The sequence below is a fragment of the Amborella trichopoda genome, chromosome 5 (assembly GCF_054954075.1).
Source record: "Amborella trichopoda isolate Santa Cruz 75 chromosome 5, AtrichopodaSantaCruz75HAP2 v2.0, whole genome shotgun sequence".
Lineage (NCBI taxonomy): Eukaryota > Viridiplantae > Streptophyta > Magnoliopsida > Amborellales > Amborellaceae > Amborella > Amborella trichopoda.
This window is the reverse complement of record NC_142340.1, coordinates 41083177-41098917: the sequence shown is the minus strand read 5'-3', so window position 1 is coordinate 41098917 and position 15741 is coordinate 41083177.

Below are 15741 nucleotides of genomic sequence, written 5' to 3'. Positions count from 1 at the left end.
ACGGTCCTAATTTCGTGATGAAATTGTGATAAATGCTCCTAATTTCGTGACAAAATTGTGATAAACGCTCCTAATTTCGTGACAAAATTGTGATAAACGCTCCTAATTTCGTGACGAAATTGTGATAAACGCTCCTAATTTCGTGACGAAATTGTGAAAACTCAAGCGAGTTCAAGCTCAAAAAAAAGAATAATGAAAGTAAATAAGGTTTATACATAGAGCAGTAATCTAATGCAACAGTTGTGTCATAGTATAATGCAACAACACTTCTAGAAAACCATGTTTGTGGAATTTGTATGACCCAAAATTTTGTACACACACTATCTTCATCTAAATAATCAATCCCAAAAAAATAAAGTTTCAATTTGAACCATAGATATGGTCAAAATGAGTCCCCTCCAACAATGAATCTAGACCATTCATTTGTGGAATTTCAAGATCTTAGCCTCATTTTTTTCTTTTTTAAAATTGTTCACCTAATGATAATAAAGCCATCTAAAAAAATTGGAAGTAAAAAACTCATTCTAAGGCCTAGATCTAACCAACTTATAAAAATAGACAACTTATATTAATTGGGCTAAAAAAATACTTTCTAGATTCCATTTTTTAATTTTTCTTTTTTATGATCGTTCATTAGTACGAAAAGAGTGTATATTTCAAATTTTGAATCAAACAAAAATCCCTACCATGATTTTTGAAAATTGTTGTATTATATTAATATAGAACTGGTGCATGAAATCATTGCCTATATATATAATAACATACATTTATTTACGAGAGGTCCAGCCCTCCATTCCTCAATTCCTGCCCCTTTCAAAACGTTGCTTTTTTGTAGTAAAATAAAAGAGATCTATTTTCTTAATAAAAAACGTACATCCTTACCTAGGCCGAGTCCAAAAACGTTCTGTCATTATTCAATCAATTTTTTTCCAAAAATGATCCTATCACATTGGTCAAAGTGGACAATATTTGTGAACTTCTCGCTTTCTTAGACCTAAAAGTCATGTTCAGCTAAACCTGTAAATGGTTTTTCGTTTCAGATGTTGCAGCCAAGTGACAAGTGTTTAAGAACTCAAAAAAATGATATTCCAAGATTGCACAATAGCCATTCAATTTTTGGAAGAAAAGATCTCGATGCCAAGAACTCAAAATACCAATTTTTTTTTTTTTTTTATACCAAAATTTTGAATGGAATGAATTCTCTTTAGGTAACAAATTTGCCCGACGGAGTTGTTGTACAATATGCTCCTGCAGGAGCTGGATGAGTTTCATCGATGAGAATGAGTTTATGGGCTTGCATGAGTTTCATTGGAGAGTATCCTGGCTGGCTTCTATTTCAAGCTTTCATGAGGGTCGGGGAAAATGGTGACTCAGCCTAGTATACGGATGTGAATGGTTAGGGTTAGGTCCATATTGACCCTAATTCCGACTAGACCTAATTGGGTTCTACTTGATTCGGACCTAACTCATACAAGTGCTAGGGATACCTTTCAGGTTGGGGCGGGTCAAGCTTGACCTGGAAATGACTTGACCCGACCCAATAAGGTCCGGTGCAACTAACCCATCATATCCATTCCGCTTCGACCTAGGGCTGGTAATGGGCAGGTGGCCCGGCCCTAAAAAAGTAGTGCTTGGCACTTCGATAACACGATTCCACCGTTTGATTGACGTGATATGTTCCTAGGTTCATCCAATGAAGGAAAGTGGTTTGAAAAAGAGCAAATAATTTTTTATAGAGAGAGATAATCCCTGTTATTATATTATAAAGACAGAAAATGCAAGTAAAAAGCGCACAGAGGCAAAAGAAAGAGAGGTAGAAGAGTGAAAGATAGCGCCATCTAGCATTTACGTGAAATAAAGAGGGAGGGCCACGCAAGTGTGGGAGTATAGGACGCGCGCTCCATGGTGGCGGGCAACCGTCACCATGTTGCGTGCTGCTGCTGGTTTTCATGCAATAACACGAATCTCAATTGTTTTTTTAACATTTGAGGTAGTATATACAGTAACAGTATCCATGAACCTCAATTATTTGCCGCATTTAGATTTCAATTTTATCTTTTCCAACATAAATCGGAAATCATTTCAAACAAGGATTTGCTATTTTCCCACTGAATTACTAAAAAACAAAAGAATGGCTATTTACAGCCCCTCCCTTCTCCATGCTGCAACTTATTAGGAAGGTGGGTGTCAATGGCTTCGATTTGCACTAATCCCCGATCCTCCTCCTATACTCTTTTAGGCCTTCTCATCCATGCATGACGCCACTTTTTTTTTTTTTTTTTTTAATAGAAATTCAAAACTTTATTTATAAGAGATTCAAAGGAAATTACAGAATCCGAGGCAAGAGTCTCAGTTAAAGCAGCGCTTCCTTTCGCATGGAAATAGGAGGTAAGGAAATCTGCCAATACATTGGCTTCACGATAAACATGCACAAAGGAGAAAAAAAAAAAAGGTCTAGACATGTCCCAAATTTGTAGCAAAATAGATCGAACTCCCAATGTGATTTTTGTTCCCTTTTACACCACTTTAGTAAATCACCTTCCACAACACAATAGGACCCTAAATTCCTTGCCACAAACAATTTTAAACCATTAAAGAGAGCCACACAAAGTTTTAAACCATTAAAAAGAGCCAAGAGTTATGCTAGACAACAGTTTCATTCCAATCCCTCACCACTCCTCCATAACTAGCTAAACCAGGGTTCCCTAACGAACTACCATCAAAATTAAGTTTAAATACCCAAATTATGTTTAAATACCCCCTCCAAAGTAGCTACCCATCTCCCCTTCGGCCTGCACTTAAAAGAGTCCAATTGGAAAAAAAGAAGACAATTGTTCCATTCCAATCTCTCACCACTCCTCCATATCCAGCTAAACCCGAGTTCCACCACTCGTCTATAACCAACTAAACCTAGGTTTCATAACTAATTACCATCAAAATTAAGTTTAAATACCCCTCAAAAGTAGGTACCCATCTTCCCTTGAGCATGTACTTAAAAGAGCCGAATTGGAAAAGATTCGATAAGTGAATACCCCTCAAAACTAGGTACTCATCTCCCCTTAAGCACGCACTTAAAAGTGCTGAATTTGAAAAGATTCGATAAGTGTGCCCAATTGGAAAAGATTCGATAAGTTTCTCCTAACATCCACTTCCAAAATATCTTTCGCAACTTTTATAATTGAGCAAATATCTTTTGCAACTTTTGTAACTGAGCAAGTATCTTTTGCAACTTTTGTAATTTAGCACGAAAGCCAAATAGAGTGTAATATTTTGTCCAAAATTCTCTCAAGAGGCATACTTATGCCATCAAACACTCTTCTATTTCTTTCCTTCCAAACCTCCCATAATATCAATCCTCTCGCAATTTACCAGATCACCACACCTGTTTGTAGTACACATGACGCTATGTTTGAGATAATCCCCTTTACTTCCGAAGGCATAACCACAGCAACCCCAAATTGGTCAAAAAAACCAACACCAGATTTTAAATGTAAAAGAACAATAGAGAAACATATGAGCATCTGTTTCAGCATCATCTTTATACATTAGGTAGATATTTGGCAAAATCTTACCTCTTATCAATTGTGAGAATCTTATCTTGCACTGCCAACCATAAGAAGGCTTGCACCTTAAACGGCAAAGGTCATTTCCAAATAATGGCAATTTCATGCATAGACCATCTCCAACGGTCATGAAAAAGTAGCTTATACATTGACTCTACCGAGTATGAACCATCTATATCAATCTCCCAAACAACCTCATCAGATGCATTCTTCAGAAGGAATATAAACTTCATTCAGTAGTGTTAACAATCGAAAGTACTCCCGAAAAATCTCATCTGAAATCCTATTATAGAGGAGAAAAATATTCTACACAATTTGACTACCCCTGATTTCAAAAATATCAGCAACAATAGCATTGGGGTTATCTATATGCTGAAAAACTAGTGGGAAAACGTATTTCAAAGATGAAGAATGAACCATTTGTAATGCCAAAATGAGATATTGCGACCATCACCCAAACTCTTCAAGCCATCCAACTTCAAGCCTACATGGTTTAGGTCCTACAGGAACAACTTGAGAACAAAGTAAAATAGGAGTGTGGTCATATGAGAGTTTGGGTAAGGCTTTAACTGAAGTAAGGGGGAAGAAGTCAAACCACTCTCCTGAAACTAAAAATCAATCAAGTTTAGACATGGTCCAATTTGAAGAGCTCTCATTTGTCCATGTAAAAAATCTAACAAGGCATGGGACTCAATAAATCTATTAAATAGACGCATAGCAAACGTAATAGGTCCACCATAGCTACTTTCATATTGCTATCAGATGAAATTAGAATCCCCTCCTAAACAAATCGGATTGGTAAAATTATTAATGAAGTCTGACATATCATTAATAAAGATTTCTTTTTGAGCAAAACCTTGGGGACCATAAACATTCAATAAACCCCACCAGAAAATCAGAATCATGCCCCACAAAACCAACCATCAAGAAATTATCTTTTTTATCAAAGCAAAACGACTACAGTACTGTTTCATCCCACAAAATCCACAAACCCGCAAAAGCACCCTCAAAGTCAATCCCCAAGAATCTACTTGCCCAGGTCCCCAAACTTCTCTAAAATCAGAAAAGGTGGGGCTAGGAAGTTTAGTTTTCTATGAAATAAGTATATCAGGCGTAAAATGAGAAACCAAAAAGATGTCGTCTTTCTTACAATTGAGGTCGTCCAAACGTCGTACATTCTAGGACATAATAATCATGAGAATGGGTGAGAAGAGGAAGAACCTGGACCATCCCTACTCGCGCCGAAGAAGACCTCGTCCAAGATCTCTTCCCTATCCAAAGAGTGAGAAGAAGAGGAAAGGTCAGAGCTCACCTTTATAACCTGTTCATCAGAGGTAAAGATTCCTCTCGCAGCCGAATTAGCATGTGGAGTTCCCCGGGCCTGCAATCTCGCAGAGGACCTTGTACTCTTCACCGGAGTTTTACCTTTGGATTTTAGTTTACCCCCTTCTTTGCTAGGAGTCTTACCCACAGCAACAGACTTATTCATCTTAGCATCTTGCTTCCCTTTTTTCTCAACCTTCTTCTTTGAAAGAATATCCTTAAAAACCACTCCAAGAGGAATATCAAAGTCCATTCCACAATCAGAGACAGTGGAAGAAATCTTTTCCTCCTCTGTGTTACCCTGAGGCTCCACCTTTGGAATCAAACCATTTGTCAGTACATTCTCTACTTTTGGAGCAGTAGAGTTACGGGTTTTGACCACAGAGTTTGCAGCAATCATATGAAGCAACAGAGGCCTATCCTCTTACCGTAAAACATTGAGGGGGGTGGAGAAAGCTACTTCGACCAACGCAAGAACGAGGTTTTGAGCCAAAGGCCCATCTAAGATATCAATTTGAACACTATGTTCCATTGGCTCAGGAACAAATTTCCCTTCCCCTAAATCCAAGTACACATCACCCTCGTCAAGCACCACTAAAGCCAGAGGGTCAACCGCCAAGGGATCAAAGGCATGCCTAGGTGAAGAGCGAGGCTTTCTGACAGCATGATGATGGAAAAGGGGATACATATTGGCCACCGAAAGCAACAACAGATGGAGAGCCAGCGACGAACAATGCCTGTGACCTGCAACAACCAGAGCAGCAAAACAAAAAAACCATCTGAAATTGTTGGTTTTGCAGTCAAGAGCCACCGACTTCAGGCCTTCAACTGGGAAGAAATACGGGGAAGGAGGAGACAGTATTCCCAATACCCAATGCATCAGCGAAAAAGCCGGGGAAGCCACCACGGCTTCCAAATCCTTCCCCGGGAACGGAGCCTCAAATCAATGCAGAGATACGCCGCCATCCATCCCGCCCTTTGAAAAAGTGATAGGTGAGCCTAGCCGGTCTACATGATCGCGTAGACCCTCATCTTTATCTGAAATGGTTGACGCTAAAGTCGCCGAGCATTCCGTGAAACATCCCATGGGAATCCACTGCTTGGTTATTTTCAAATTTTGAAAATTTGTCTTCTTTACCCGAAAAATTGCTTTGATTCTTTCTTCTCGAAAAAAATCGGTTAGCACTCATCAGAAAAGATTTGTCATGAACCTCCTTATTAGATCGATCAGACCGCCATTGTCACAGAGAGGGCCCCTAGCAGCCTTAGTCACTGGCTGATGCTGATAGACCTCCTTCTTCTCTACAGAAATCTTTATGGAGAAAGATTCTTGGCCCACAAAAAGTCTAACCATTTTGGGAATGGAAGCCTCACTCCACTTCCATATACAGATACACACAAACCTCAAATCAACCCCCACGAGGGAATCCTTATCAATATCACAAAATTCCCCACAGCAGTTTGCCAACTTACGACAAGTATCCAACGTCCAAGCATGGAGTGGAATCCCTGACAATCGAATCCAAAGACTCTCCTTCCGTAAGTAATAAAAATGCGATGAGGGTGTCTAAAGATAAAATCTTACCCCGGATTCTGACAAAGCAGTTGCTAATACCACCATAGCATCCTCATTGTCATGCAAGAGGAAGGCTATCTTATTCTCCCCCAGCACTTTAACTTTTGGGGCATAAGATAATCCCCCGCCCCTTTTTGGCCTAATCACTCAAACCAAAGGTATCATTCGAATATGGGGAGAATGATCCCACGATAGGAAATTGCAAATCTGAAAGCAGACCACCGGACATGTCATACCGCACTGCCACCACCCCTCATCCTCCACACAATGAGTACAATACACAACCATCTATGATGAATTCGAGCCCCAAAACGAATGGGTTCAACAGCTTCGTCCAACCGTCACCATAATGATGGCCATTTTCACCTGAATTTGCAACCGAGTGCATGCTCCAGTGGACATAAAGCCAACCTACAAAGCCATAGGCCCCTTGGCCATAGCCATGGCCTCTGCCTTTTCCTTGGCGATGAGGCTTCCAATTAAATCTGAGCAAACTTATGCCTTGGCACCACTATGGATTATTTACTTGATCATTTTTATGATCTCAGTGGAGCTTGTTGTGATTATCGTCTTCTTCTCCAAGTCTGTTGCAGGCATGGTGGTCATGAAGGGCCTCCTAGGTCTTGGAATAAGTAAAGGTTTTGCTCAGTATTTTTTATTTGGATGCAGTTTTTATAATGCCTATGCTCTATGAAAATAGAGTAAAGCCTCACCTAGAATCTTTATCCATAAAGTACTTTGGGCATAAGAAATATCCATGATGGCCTTAAAATCGAGTTCCAACACCGACTATGAAATTTGTAGCTAAAAAAAAATCCAGATTTTGCAGATCTGTGACCACTTAATTTTAAGACAAATTGAATGGTCCGGATAATGTATTACAATATATATTATTTTTAGGGCCGACATGACTGATTTGAAGATTTTCTTATGCCAAAGCTACGATTTTGGTGAGTTTTGAGGTGATGCTTTGCTTCTTAGGATAGGGTGCAATGCTATCAAAATATTTTGCTTTTAACTTTCGAGGTTCTTTCATCTTCAAACTTCAAAACCCTAGTTTTAAATATAAAATGTTGGATGTTTACAACTTCAATATCCAATGGGTACACTGAACAGGAATGATAAATGGGGGATATTTTATAACTTAAAGATCATGGACTGAATCTTCAAATAACAAGATTTCTAATTTTAAATTATATTCTTCAGTTGAAGGATCTATTTATACATATTATTATATATATATTAATTATTTTAATAATTAAAAGAACTGAAGTCTTCCCTAGCTGAAGACCTAACATTTCCAGGTCAAATTGGAAAAAAAACAAAGACTTTATCGTTTATGAAGTTGCAGCACTTTCATTATCAAGTTGCTCGTTCAACTTGGAAAAAAATGCAGGTTCATTGAATGTTCATAGTTCCTTCTCTTTCCTATTATTTATTGAAAAAAATTGATATAAAGTCGAGGCTCTAAATAATCAAATAAGACCCACCTCAAAAAATTTACTAGAAGATGATGTTTTTATGTCCAAATATCCTCAAATTGATCATATCAACAACAAGATGTATGAACATGAGAAAAAAATGGATTTCATATTTTAGAAATACTGCATCTTGTAAAGTATTTTTGGACCGTCAATTTTCAAGATTTTTAAGTTTTCATAGATCTGCTAAATCTGAACTATTTTTTGGAGTTTTAAATTTTATAATTAAAGATAAAAATATATTTTAAGGCTATCACAAAGAATTCCAGTATTGAAACTACATTTCTCGACACTATTTGAAGGTGTGCTTTATTTTTAGACCCTCGGCTCTCTACAAACCGCACGCACTACTGCTGACCATGGAAGGAGAAAGAAAAGCAACCTATTGTGTGCACTCATAGGAGGATAATGTACATTTACTACTTTGCCTAAAACCCAGACATATGTATCTTAAGGTTTCTAGATTTTACATTTCGATGATAACCTACACAACCTAGACCATCACTATTTTAAGTGGTCAGATATGGAACTCAAAAGTTAGGTGACTTAAGACTCTAAAAGTTATGAAAGCATTGAAGTATATGTCCTTATTTCTGGAGTTCTACAAAAGTTAGGTGACTTAAGCATTGAAGTATATGTCCTTATTTTGGCCCACAATATGGTTATGATTTTGAAATGTTCTTTATTGTGTAGGCCCAAGGAGACTCTCCTCCTTGGATTCCCAATCAGAAGAAAAGTCCCATTTGTGTTTCTCGACGTAGCTCCACAAAAACTTCAAAATATTTTCAAATATGCCCTGAATGCATTTTGAAATTTCAAACTATCACGAGTTATTTGGCAATATTTACTGCAAAATTTGCTCTCACATCCAATGCATGTTACAATAAATGCTTTAGCTTCACATACTAGACAATCTGACCCAGAACAAATACCACCCATGCAACACTGTAGAAAAGTCATTAGGTACTTATGGGAGAGACTTCATTAAAAGAAAAAAAAACATTCCAACCTCTAAAGTACCAAGTTTATCAAGATTCAGAGTTGCGCTTAGCTAATACAACTATCCTCACACACACAAACACCGACACCCAAGTTCATATCATCCATAACCATGGTGACAAGGACTCTCTCTCTCTCTCCTCTCTCTCTCTCTCTCTCTTATCACATCTTAGAAGCACCCTCCACTCATTTGGGCTTTTCATCCAAAGTAGTCTCCTTGAGGCTCTTACACATGAAAGCCATGCCGACACCACTCAACAAAGTTATACCACAGGCAACCCAAACTACCCATTCCAAGGCAGGAGGAACACTGATCCACAAGTACACCAAGAAAGCAAAGGTCAGTGCAATTATGGACCCGAGGGTGGCAAATTTGAGGGAACTCCTCCTCTCAAAGGCTTCAGGCTTGCCTGAGTGCAAAACCAAGAGGAAATCAAGGAAGGCCATGTTCAAGAAGGTGAAAATGAAGAAGACATTGATCCATGGATTGTTGCCTGCCCTTGAAGCTGCTGTTTGGGCATTGTAGCCAAAGAATCCCAACCCCAAAACTGAAACCAAGAGGAACGAGGAAGAAGAGCGATAGTCGAAGGACTTTGTGGCCAGAGGCCCATGGTCTCTTCTACTCTCCATTGGTGATGCAGTAGATCGTCAAGATAGTCGAGCGCGATTATCTCGACTGCATCAATTGGAAAGACAACCTCAACCCTTGAGCACAAGCATTTTTATAGAGAGAGATGTACGTGTTAGACCCATAGAAAAATTTAGGTAGCAGAAGACTTGAGATTCACGCGTATTTGAATCGTTCATGTGCCCCAGAAAAATGTAAAAAAACAGTAATTTCTTTTGGGGGACAGTGGAATATGACCGTGGTAATCCTCGAACATAACCGTTGTAATTCAATTGAGGAAAAAGTAAAGCAGTCCTGCAAGAGTAGACTGTACGCTCACTCTTACAAGTGAAAGCTCCTTCACGAGAGAAGTGAAGCTTTTTATACGCGGCTTCGTATGTCGGGACATTATATATGACCGTTGCTCTCTCGGTCATCATATCTAAATTGATAGAGTAGAAACAAAGACCTATGTGATCTTTTTCAAGAGGAATATAATGTTTTTTTTTTTTTAAAAGATATTAATCACCCCTTTTTATTTTGACAAAAAGATCAGAAAGTCTTTTTATAATAAATAAATATTTCAAAATAGAACATGACAACAATAAAAATAAAATTCAACCACTTGATGTTATTTTTATAACTTAAAACTATGCTTCATAATATAAAATAAAAGAGCAAGGAGGTAAAAGAGAAGATACGGGAGATTACCTCAACCGGGCTTATTACGCTCCACACCGAGCTACCACATCCAATGGCGCGGGATCAGCGGTTTAGCTTCAATTCCCAATTTCGAACCAGGAAAACTATTTTCGGCCAAACTAAATAATCACCCTTAAATCTCCACAAAACCCTAACTCCAAAATAATTAGGCTCAAACTCTAATTTTTCCAACTTTTAAATCTTTAGGTCAAGAGAGAGAGAAAAGGAGAACTAAGGTTGGGGCGTGCCCTCTATGGGTCTTAGGAGAGAGAGAGGGTTAAAGAGAGAAAGCCTGAGAGGAGAGAGAGAGGTGTGTAGAGATAGGGGGAGAGCACCCCTATTTATAGTGAAATTTAGGCCTAGGGTTTGTTTATGATTTCTCATAGTTTACCTCTTTCTTGAGATTGAATATAGACCGTTGATCAAGGTGACTTGTGGGATGAAAATTCTGAGTCATCCATTCCATAAATGGGCCATCAACATTATCGAAAGTGCATGAACCAATATCCCCCTTTTCTTATACCATTTTCCCATCAATATATTTAAATAAATTAAATTCATTAAAGATATCATGCATTCTATAAAATTGCATTATCCATCTCATATATTCGATAAGAATATATTAAGACATATCAACTTAATATTTACTATCTTAAATAGATAAGATATGGTCAATATTTATTATATTACAAATTGACCATATGTCATAAGATACACTATCTATATTTAAATAACTTGAACACAAAGCTATCAAAAGGAATCCAAAGGGGTAGGGCGTGCCACCCCTATGTGGCACATATGGGCCCCCACCCACATGCCACATGGTGGGCACATATACACTATGGGCCCCCATGAAATTTTATAAATATTTTTAAAACTTAAATAAAATAATTTAATATATATTTGAATTTTTTAAACTTTGTAAAATCAATAACTGGATTTTTATAAATCCAAAAATCATAAATTAAATATTGAGAGATTCATAAAAATGCAAATGATAAAACTAAAATCATTTCAATAATAAAATGAACACAATTAAATTAATATGATGGGAAAAGGATCCATATGGTTTTAAGAATTCAATCTGTAATTATGGGGTACTCCACCTTCAACTGAGGACTATAAATCACACTTGCTTTATCGAATCGACCTAGTGTTTCTCATGACCCACAGTCTAAGCATGGGCTCATTAGCGAGTCACCAAATTCTGCCCGATGAGTCAAGGGTCTGTGGATTACAAGTCCTCCCCTAGAGACGAGTCAAGGTCACCACGACCTGATGCGACCACAGCTTTATGGTACATTAGGGTATCTGTCGCACATGCATATGCTTCACCCAAAAGTGGATATCTGACTTTTTCGAACGATCTATCGATATGCATACCGTGTGATGGATCATGGATGAGGTTTTGGCCCCCGCCTCTGTAGGCCTACCAGCACACACAAGGATCACATAGTCCCTCGGCTCACTCATCTAGGCATAAGTTCCAACCTCATTAAGGGCTAACCCAAAAACCCTTCTCGATTTATTCTTTATGCCCAGGTACCTTGGGTTTTTCAACCAACTGGCCTAGATTGTCAAGCACAGTCCGGTGTCAACAAACATCATTTGCTTAGTATGGTTTTCGAGGGACCACACTTCCACTAAATTTATATTCCACTATAATAAATGTTTTTCATTACACACTCATAAGACCTTTAAAAACTACATAAACCCAACAAAAATTTCACGATTATAAAAAAAATTTATCATTGGAGAAAGAGAGCTTTTAGTTTGAATAGAGACTCAAACCAAATATCTCTCTCCAAACTAAAAGCTCTCTCTCTTGAAACCAAAAGAAATCTCCTGTGGCCTCTATTGTTCCCTATTCTTTCTCCCCTGCAATCCAAAAGTACTCTCCCCCAAACTTGCCACCCATCGCCTCTCCATCTCTCTCTTTCTCTCCGTACATAGGAATTTGGCGATCAGAGATAGTTCTTTAAATATGGATGATAGAGAAACAAATACTTCGGCAGGCTCTCTTGTGTTTTTCTCTTTCAACAGTAAGAATCAATAATGAAGAAAATCTCTCTCTCTCTCTCTCAACAAAATACAGGGATGAGGTAGTGTTTCCCTTCCATAAATAATAGAAACTTCTTTGACAGGTGAACAGACGCATAAGTATTACAAACTTCGTAGCCCCTCTTCCACAAATAATACAAACTTCTTTGACAGTTGAACACACGTCTATAGCTCTGCCACCTTAAAACCAAGGGCATGATTCTAAACTGGCTATTTAGAACCGGTCCAAATCAGTGAATCATCAATCTGGATCAGCAAATCGGACTTATTCTCCAGTATGATAGCTCTATATAAATAAAAATAAATAAATAATTGTAGAAAAATAAAACCAAGGGCATGATGTTAATTGGGTATTTAGAACCAGTCCAAATCAGTGAATCATCAATCTGGATCACCAAATCGGACTTGTTCTTCAGTGTGATACCCCCATACAAATAAATAAATAATTGTAAGAAAAGAAAAACAACAAAAAAATAAAAACTATCATGGTTGGGAACAGAGCTGCCACTCTAGATCGCGCGACTCCCCAATGAACTTTCCTAATTCCCTGGCGAAATTGTGAAAGTCTATCAGAAGCAAACCGATTCTTCGTTTTGACAAGGAATTGGGTCGATCAGAACTGACTCCTAGTCCAAATGGGCGCTTCCCAATCTAGACCACCTTCACTGCTCTAAACCATATGTGATCTTCAATTAGAATAAAGAAGAACAATGGAAAAGTTTATATAAAGTGTATATTTAAATTGAAGTAAGAAAAAAGTGTTTTCAATAGTGGAAAATATTCCAATTGATCATCTTGAACTCGAGATATATTGATATGAAGAAAAAAATAATTTCAAGTTCAAAAACTAATACATTTTGTAACAAATTATCTAGACCGTCTATTTTCAAGATTTTCAAGTATTCATACCATTTTTTAAATTCAAATTTCATAACTAAAGATGAAATATATTTTCAAGTCATCACGAGGTTTCCAATGCTGAAAGTACAAAACTCAAGAAAATTTACAAATGGGCCTTACTTCTACAGTAGAAGTAATAGTCTTGCTGGAGAAAACGTACAAATCCATAGTCTTCACCTCAAAGGTCTTAAAAAAATGATTTGAGCTCTTAAATAATACATTTTGTCAAATTTCCTTGGGGAAATCTATTTCAAGTGCACAGAATGTGGCCTTCCAAACGTCATCCATGTGAAATTCATATATATTAAGAAAAATAGATCGATAGGGCTCCAGCCGTATCAAAACAAATAAAACCTCATTTCATAACCCATCAAAAATTGCAATTCAAGTATTAGAAAATCTTTAAATAAATCATCTCAGGTTTGAATATTATTGTTATGGAAAAAAAAAAAAAGGATTTAAAGTTCTAAATATAGAATATATTATAACAAATTATCTAGATCGTCCATTTTACCCTAAAAATTAGTATTCATATGTCCACAAGATCTGTACCATTTTTTGGGTTTCAAATTTTATTGTCGATGTTGGAAATTGATTTTAGAGCCATCATGGAGTCTTTCATTATCGAAAGTGCTTTCCAGATGAAGATTTGCGATGAGGCTTTATTTTGCTTTCATATAGCCTAGGCCTTATAGAAACCTCATCTTTATAATAATATGGAAAGGAAAATGTTTTGACAGGCCCACAACCCTATCAAATCAAAATAAATAAACCTCGTTTCAAAACTTACCGAAAATTACATTCTAGCATCAAAAAAGCTTCAAATCAATCATCCAAACTTTAACCATTATGGTCGTAAAAAGAAATTAAGATTTCAAACCCCAAAAAAAGTATATTATTATCTAGGCCATTAGTTTTGCCTTAAAAATTAGTGTTCACAGATCTACAATATCTGTGCCTTTTTTTTTAACTTCAAATTTTATAGTCAATGTTGAAAATTAATTTTAGAGTCAACACGAGAATTTCAATTCCCAAAGTGCTTTACAAACGAGTTTTTAAGGTGAGGCTTAACTTTGTTTTCATAAGGGCAACTTGAAATTGGGTTTGCTCCCTTGACCAACTTGAGAGAGAAAAATAGAGCTACTACTTGGGGTGTGCCCCCCCACCCCTTTTAACCCACCAAAAGAGAGAGAGAGAGAGCGCTAGATTGGTACGTGCGCTATATTGGTGCCTGCCCCGTTTTGAACAACTAGGGAGAGAGAGAGAAAAGCTAGATGGGGCATGGCCCTCTTGGGATTTTAGAGAGAGAGAACTCTTTGAGATAGGATAGAGGAGAGAGAAGAGGTATAGAGATTATGAGGTGGGAGTGTCTCGATTTATAGATTTTTTATGCTTTAGAGTTTGTCACCTTAAATGAGATCAAATCTTGACCATTGATCTAAAGTGACTTGTGGGGTAAGAGATGTGAATTATCCATTCTTTAAATCTACTATCAAAATTCAAATGACAATGTTAGAACTTTATAATCCATTTCCTAAACCTAATCAAATTCCTTAAATCTACCCAAATCATTTGCAGAGACCCACCCAAATCAAATTCTTTATTTTTGAGAATTTATATACATTTTTTAAAAAAAAAATTTGAAATACCAATTGATCACCCAAGCCGCCCAAAACCTCTAGCAGGGTGGTTAGCGGTTAGATTGGACGATTTTGCAAACAATGCTTGGAAGGATAATTTTTCTTGGAATTCTAGGATCATCTAAGTATCATGGAATGTTTATTTTGATAGAAATTGGATTTAGAGTTTTTTAACCCGTCAATCTCTAGAGAGTTCTTGTTCAATCACATGATACTATTTTTTTAGACACATAGAGAGTGTGATTCAAGCTAAAAAAAATTTCAAACTTATTTATCTTTTGTACATGGGGGTCACAATCATTCTTGTCTCTTAAAATTCAAAATAGGTGGTTGTATGAGTGATGTAATAGATACAAAGCTCCAAAAAAAACAAATCGACTTTACGACTCATCCCAAATCAATCCAATTTAATTATCTAATGAGTGGAACGACTGTGCCTTCCATATATAAAAGATAGAGGGTCTCTCTGTAGACAACCCCTTTCTTATTGAGAATTCCGGCAACATCTAAGAATCACGGAATGAATGATTATTTTGAAACAATTTGGATTTAGAGTTCTTGAACACGTCAAGCTTGCCCCAAAAAAACTGGGAAGTTCGTGATCAATTTCGGGATATTATTTTATAGGCGCATAATGATTGCCATTCAAATTAAAAATAAAATAGTTCAAGCTTACTTTTTACCCGAGATTGCATTTTACACGAGAGCAAATACGAAAATATAATCTTGAGTGCCCTAGTATGTGCATTGTTTGCTCCCGCCGGAGCATGCTATAAGCGTCAAAGGCCGTCGGGAATGGTGTCAACAAGTGCATCATTGCTTAAAAATATATATATCTTCTATTTCATTTCTTAAAGACAAATCCATCCACCAATTTCTGGAGGACAGG